The sequence below is a fragment of the Lolium rigidum genome, chromosome 1 (genome assembly GCF_022539505.1).
Source record: "Lolium rigidum isolate FL_2022 chromosome 1, APGP_CSIRO_Lrig_0.1, whole genome shotgun sequence".
NCBI lineage: Eukaryota > Viridiplantae > Streptophyta > Magnoliopsida > Poales > Poaceae > Lolium > Lolium rigidum.
This window is the reverse complement of record NC_061508.1, coordinates 263873674-263880081: the sequence shown is the minus strand read 5'-3', so window position 1 is coordinate 263880081 and position 6408 is coordinate 263873674.

Below are 6408 nucleotides of genomic sequence, written 5' to 3'. Positions count from 1 at the left end.
AGCTCAGTTTCGCTTGGGGACAAGCGAGGTCTTAGCTTGGGGGGAGTTGATACGTCCATTTTGCATCACTATTTTATATCATAATTTCTTGTCATTCATTGATATATTTCATATTTAGATATGATACTTATGTTATTTCACCTATTTTGCATGTTTCATGATCATTGGAGAATCATTCACCGGAGTCAGGATTCTGCTGGAAAAAGCACCGTCAGGACACCATATTTCGGAAGATCAACAATTGACGGAAATTATATGAAAAATCCTATTTTTCCAGAAGACGAAGGGAGCCAAAAGGAGGGGCCGAGAGGGGCCTCCATGGCCCCCCCCATAGGCCGGCGCGGGCCCTGGCCTGGCCGCGCCGCCTTGTGGGGAGGGGGCCCACAGCCCCCTCTGGCCGCCTCTCCTTTGCGTACTTCTTCGTCCCGAAAACCTAAGCCCCGGGGAGTTACGGAGAATTGACAGAGCCGCCTCGCGGGGCGGAGAAACACCGAGAGAGAAAGAGCTCTCCGGCGGGCAGGAATCCGCCGGGGAAATTCCCTCCCGGAGGGGGAAATCGACGCCATCGCCATCGTCATCGAGCTGGACATCATCTCCATCATCATCACCATCATCTACACCGCCATCTCCACCACTGCATGTCATCACCGTTGTAACGATTTGGGTTGGATCTTGATTGTTTGATAGGGGAAACTCTCCCGGTGTTGATTACTACTTGTTATTGATGCTATTGAGGGAAACCATTGAGCCAAGGTTTATGTTCAGATTGTTATTCATCATCATATCACCTCTGATCATGTTCCATATGATGTCTCGTGAGAAGTTCGTTTAGTTCTTTAGGACATGGGTGAAGTCTAAATGTTAGTAGTGAATTATGGTTGAGTAATATTCAATGTTATGATATTTAAGTTGTGGTGTTACTCTTCTAGTGGTGTCATGTGAACGTCGACTACATGATACTTCACCTTTATGGGCATAGGGGAGTACATCTTGTATTCGTTTGCTAAATGTGGGGTTGCCGGAGTGACGACAACCTAAACCCCCGTTAGTATATCGGTGCGGGGAGGGATAGCGGGATCTCGAGTTTAAGAGCTGTGGTTAGATTTATCTTAATTATTTTCTTGTATTTGCGGATGCTTGCAAGGGGTATAATCACAAGTATGTATTAGTCCTAGGAAGGGCGGTGCATTAGCATAGGTTCACCCACACAACACTTATCAAAACAATGAAGATTAATCAGCCGTATGAAGTGAAAGCACTAGACTAAAATCCCCGTGTGTCCTCAAGAACGTTTGGTCATTATAAGTAAACAAACCGGCTTGTCCTTCGTGTTAAAAAGGATTGGGCCACTCGCTGCAATTATTTCTCTCGCATTTTATTTATTTGTACTTTATTATCTGCTATATCAAAACCCCCTGAATACTTGTCTGTGAGCATTTATAGTGAATCCTTCATCGAAACTGCTTGTCAACACCTTCTGCTCCTCGTTGGGTTCGACACTCTTATTTATCGAAAGTACTACGATACACCCCCTATACTTGTGGGTCATCACTATGTCGCTGTCTGGTAAAGCGGCGCATTGGTATAAACTGCTGAAGGATGGGCATTCTCTTGATTGGAAGGATATTGTGCCTCTATTTTATTCTAAATTCTATCCTCCAAGTGAAATTCACAAAGACCGAAACCGCATATATAATTTCTGGCCTCATGATGGAGAGAGTATTGCCCAAGCATGGGGAGATTGAAGTCTTTAATGCTCAAATGCCCCATTCATGAGCTTCCTCACTACAAGAAAAGTTCTGATAGACAACGTCCCAAAATCGTCAACTAAGGGGCATTTTTCGTCGCCTATGGGCCTAACCCGACGATATGGGTTCCGTTGTGGAAACTGCGTCAGGCAAAGTCCAACGACGATTTTTCGGTCCGTCGCGCTTGGGCGCCCTTCCGCCACGGAAAATCGGACCGTTGCGGAAGTGTTTTCGGGAGCCCGTTGACTGCCGACGTCATGCAAGCCGACACGTGGCGGACGCCGTTAGCGCCGGTTAACGGCGTTAACCGGCTGAAACCCCGTGGTAGATGGTAGGCCCACACGAGGCCCGCCACGTCTTAAGCGGGCCGGGCCGGATGACATAGTTTGACCGGTCAACTATATAGCTGGGCTGGTCCATTAGTTACGTGGGCCGGGCCTAACCTCTAAGGTTGACTGGTCAAAACTTAAATGGGCCGGCCCATTTAACATGTGGGGTCCACCTTACAGCAACTGGGCCGGCCCAAGAAGCAAGTGGACCGGGCCAAAAACACAGGTGGGTCCCACTTTCCTGTTAAAGGGCCGGCCCATTTAGTGTGTGGGGTCCACCGTATAGCAAGTGGGCCGGCCCAACAAGCTAGTGGGCCGGGCCAAAAACACAGGTGGGTCCCACTTTCCAGGTAAAGGGTCGGCCCATTTCGTTTGTGGGGTCCACCATACAGCAAGTGGGCCGGCCCAACAAAATAGTGGGCCGGGCCAAAAACACAGGTGGGTCCCACTTTCCTGTTAAAGGGCCGGCCCATTTAGTATGTGGGGTCCACCATATAGCAAGTGGGCTGGCCCAGCAAGATAGTGGGCCGGGCCAAAAACACAGGTGGGTCCCACTTTCCTGCTAAAGGGCCGGCCCAATTAGTATGTGGGGTCCACCATATAGCAGGTGGGCCGGCCCAACAAGACAGTGGGCCGGGCCAAAAACAGAGGTGGGTCCCACTTTCCTCTTAAAGGGCCGGCCCATTTAGTATGTGGGACCACCATATAGCAAGTGGGCCGGCCCAACACGATAGTGGGCCGGGCCAAAAACACATGTGGGTCCCACTTTCCTGTTAAAGGGCCGGCCCAACTAGTATGTGGGGTCCACCATATAGCAAGTGGGCCGGCCCAACAAGATAGTGGGCCGGGCCAAAAACACAGGTGGGTCCCACTTTCCTCTTAAAGCGCCGGCCCATTTATTTTGTGGGGTCCACCAAAAAGCAAATGGGCTGGCCCAACTAATTAGTGGGCCGGCCCAGTAGTTGGTGGGGTCCACCTTAAAGCAAGTGGGCCAGCCCAATTAGTGTGGGGTCCACCGTAAATCAAATGGGCTGGCCCAAGAAGTAAGTGGGCCAGCCCGTTTAGTTGCTGTTTATATGCCGGCATAATATGCGCTTTAGGATTTTGCGGGCAGGCACATATGTGATTTCGCTTAATTGGGCCGTTTAAGGGATGGGAATTCGTGATTTAGATGCTGAGAATATTTACGCAGCATTGATTTCTGTCGGATAGCCTCACTTACCACAAGCACCAAAGAAAAAATGCGCGAAAGAACTATAAAAACTAACTAAATATTACATCAGCTGCAAGGCATTGAAAAAAATATTACAGAACCCAAAGAAATTGAATGGTAATTAAACCTAGCAATACAATGAAGCGATCCGGCAATCTTTTAAGTTGTCCATGCAGCACCTATATCTGAAACAAAGACATTACAAGTTAAGACAGCAACAATGGAAAGGCAAAGACACTACAATATTGTTTGGCAAAGAATTTGGAACTCATCATTTCGTCATTATAACAAGATCATTGTAATGCGCACAATAAGCAAACAAAGAGTGCATGCCGCATACCAACAGCCAATATAACGAGCATGTTAGAATGAAACAACGAGACTTACTACTGTCGAGTCCCATGCAAACCAACATGTTCGGGGAGTACAAAATTGGCATGAACAACATAGTAGCGAGGCTATAAATTTTGTAACAACGACCGAGCAAGATGAAGTTATGATGGCTACATCTACGGAGCGGGGAATGTAAACCAAAAATAGAAGTTACGATGGCAAAAGCTAAAGAGGAGGGAATGTGAACCAACATGTGCCAAGTGCAATTACTTCATTTTGGCCGTGAACTAAATAATACTCCTGAACTTATAGTGAAGGGGATGCAAATCAAGATGTTTCGGGATATAAACTTGTAATGAGCAACACATGGAGGATAGTTAATGCTTGGAGCTTAGGATGGACCGGATACGGAATATAGTGGGATCACCTGTGAACTTGTATAAGAGGGAATGCAAACCAATATGTTCAGCTTTCCATATGTGAGCGTCATGCCAAGTCGGAGAAACAAGTCAATAATGCAGCTTTTGAAGAACAAGATGGCACGCAAAATTATTATCTAGTAGTATGACAAGTTTATTTGTACTACGGGCTAGATAGCGAGTGATAGCATGCCAAACTAAGTCCTTACTTTGTTAGCTTACAATGAACTAGATACAAAACAATGGCATCACCTGTAGTACGGGGAATGCAAGCCAACATGTTCATGGAGTAAAAAATTGGCACAAACAACATAGTAGCGAGGCCATAATTTTTGTAACAACGACCGAGCAAGATAAAGTTATGATGGCTAGATCTACGGAGCAGGGAATGTAAACCAAATATAGAAGTTACGATGCCAAAAGCTATAGAGCAGGGAATGCGAACCAACATGTGCAATTACTTAAAATTGGCCATGAACTAAATAATAGCGAGGATGTTACTATAATACCTACGGTATAATTTTTGTAACAACGACCGAGCAAGATAGAAGTTATGATGGCTACATCTACGGAGCGAGGAATGCAAACCAAAATGTTCAATCGCTTAAAGTTAGCAATGAAGTAGAAAATAGCAACGTGTTACGGTCATAGCTAGGAATGAACTAAAAGAGCTTCAGACAAACAAGCATCTGAACCCAGAACATGGCGCTAAAACAAGGGACTTACATTAGGAGAAGCACTCTGTGGGAGTCACAGCAGATCTTCCTGGGGTTGATAGATCCGGTGATGAAGTACGCTACATGTGCTACTTGGGGTTGGAGAGACGGCCATTACACTTCATGGTTACTCATCTCATCTGCAATCGTTAGCACAAACAGGTTCCCCCAAGATTAAACAAGAACTTGCAGGCAAGCAATAGAAAAGCGACAGTAGAAGAGTTTAGATCATGCACGGCGCCGGTGAAGCAGATCCGGTTCATGCACAGCGGTGTCGGTGAGCAAGATACGATGCGGTGGACGACGGATCCGGCGAAGCGGCTCCGGTGGGGTGGACGATACCGCAGCTGAAGCGGCTGCGGTAGGCTGGCTGGATGAGCATATGGTTTCGAGGGTCGGCGGGGATGATCCGGTCCGGTTGATGACGGCGTCGATGAAGCGGCTCCGGCGGGCAGCCGGATGACGAGGATCGCGAGGGCTCGGGTAGGCCGGGGAAGTCCGGCGGGGATGTTCCGGTGCGGTGGTCGTGGAGGTGGGAGAGAGGGACTTGGGAAGTTCCGGTGGGTGGTCTGAGGGAAATGAATTTTTTTTGGGAGGGTTTCCGGGCTAGGGAGGTGGTGATCCAAAAAATGACGGGCAGACCCCCCCACCAACCGACTTTGCTGTCATCTCCACAGGGGTAGAATGGGAATTTGGAAGCGTACGAAATTTTTGTATTTTGTAGGCGGGAAGTTTTGCCGCTATGAGATTTTGAATTTCGCTAAGGTCCAAGTATAATGATAAAAAATTGTGAGACCGTACTAGTACCTCTGTTCAAGGCCGAGTGCAAAATCAAATCATCATCATCTTGAATATTGGTCACTACCATGGTCATGATCTATCTCTGAAATTAGCGTATCCGCTATATCAAAGTATAATGATAAAAAAAATTGTGAGACCGTACTAGTACTTCTATTCTAGGCCGAGTGCAACATCAAATCATCATCACGTTAAAAATTTGTTACCATGATCATGATCTATCTCTGAAATTGGCGCATCCGCTATATCTTTCAAAGTATAATTATACGAGTAATAAAAATTGTGAGACCATACTAGTACTTCTGTTCAAGTTCGAGTGCAACATTAAATCATCATCACGTTGAAAATTTGTTACCATGATCATGATCTACCTCTGAAAATGGGCGCATCCGCTAAAACTTGCAAAGTATAATGATACAAAATTGTGAGACCGTACTAGTACTTATGTTCAAGGTCGAGTGCAACATCAAATCATCATTACATTGAAAAGTGTGTTACCATGATCACGATCTATCTCTGAATTTGGCGCATCCGCTAAATCTCGCAAAGTATAATGATAAAAAAATTGTGAGATTGTACTAGTACTTCTATTCAAGTTCGAGTGCAACATCAAATCATCATCACGTTGAAAATTTGTTACCATGATCATGATCTATCTCTGAATTTGGCGCATCTGCTAAATCTTGCAAAGTATAATGATAAAGAAATTGTAAGACAGTAGTAGTACTTCTGTTCAAGGTCGAGTGCAACATCAAATCATCATCACGTTGAAAATTTGTTACCATGATCCTCTGAAAATAGGCGCATCCGCTAAAACTTGCAAAGTATAATGATACAAAATTGTGAGACCGT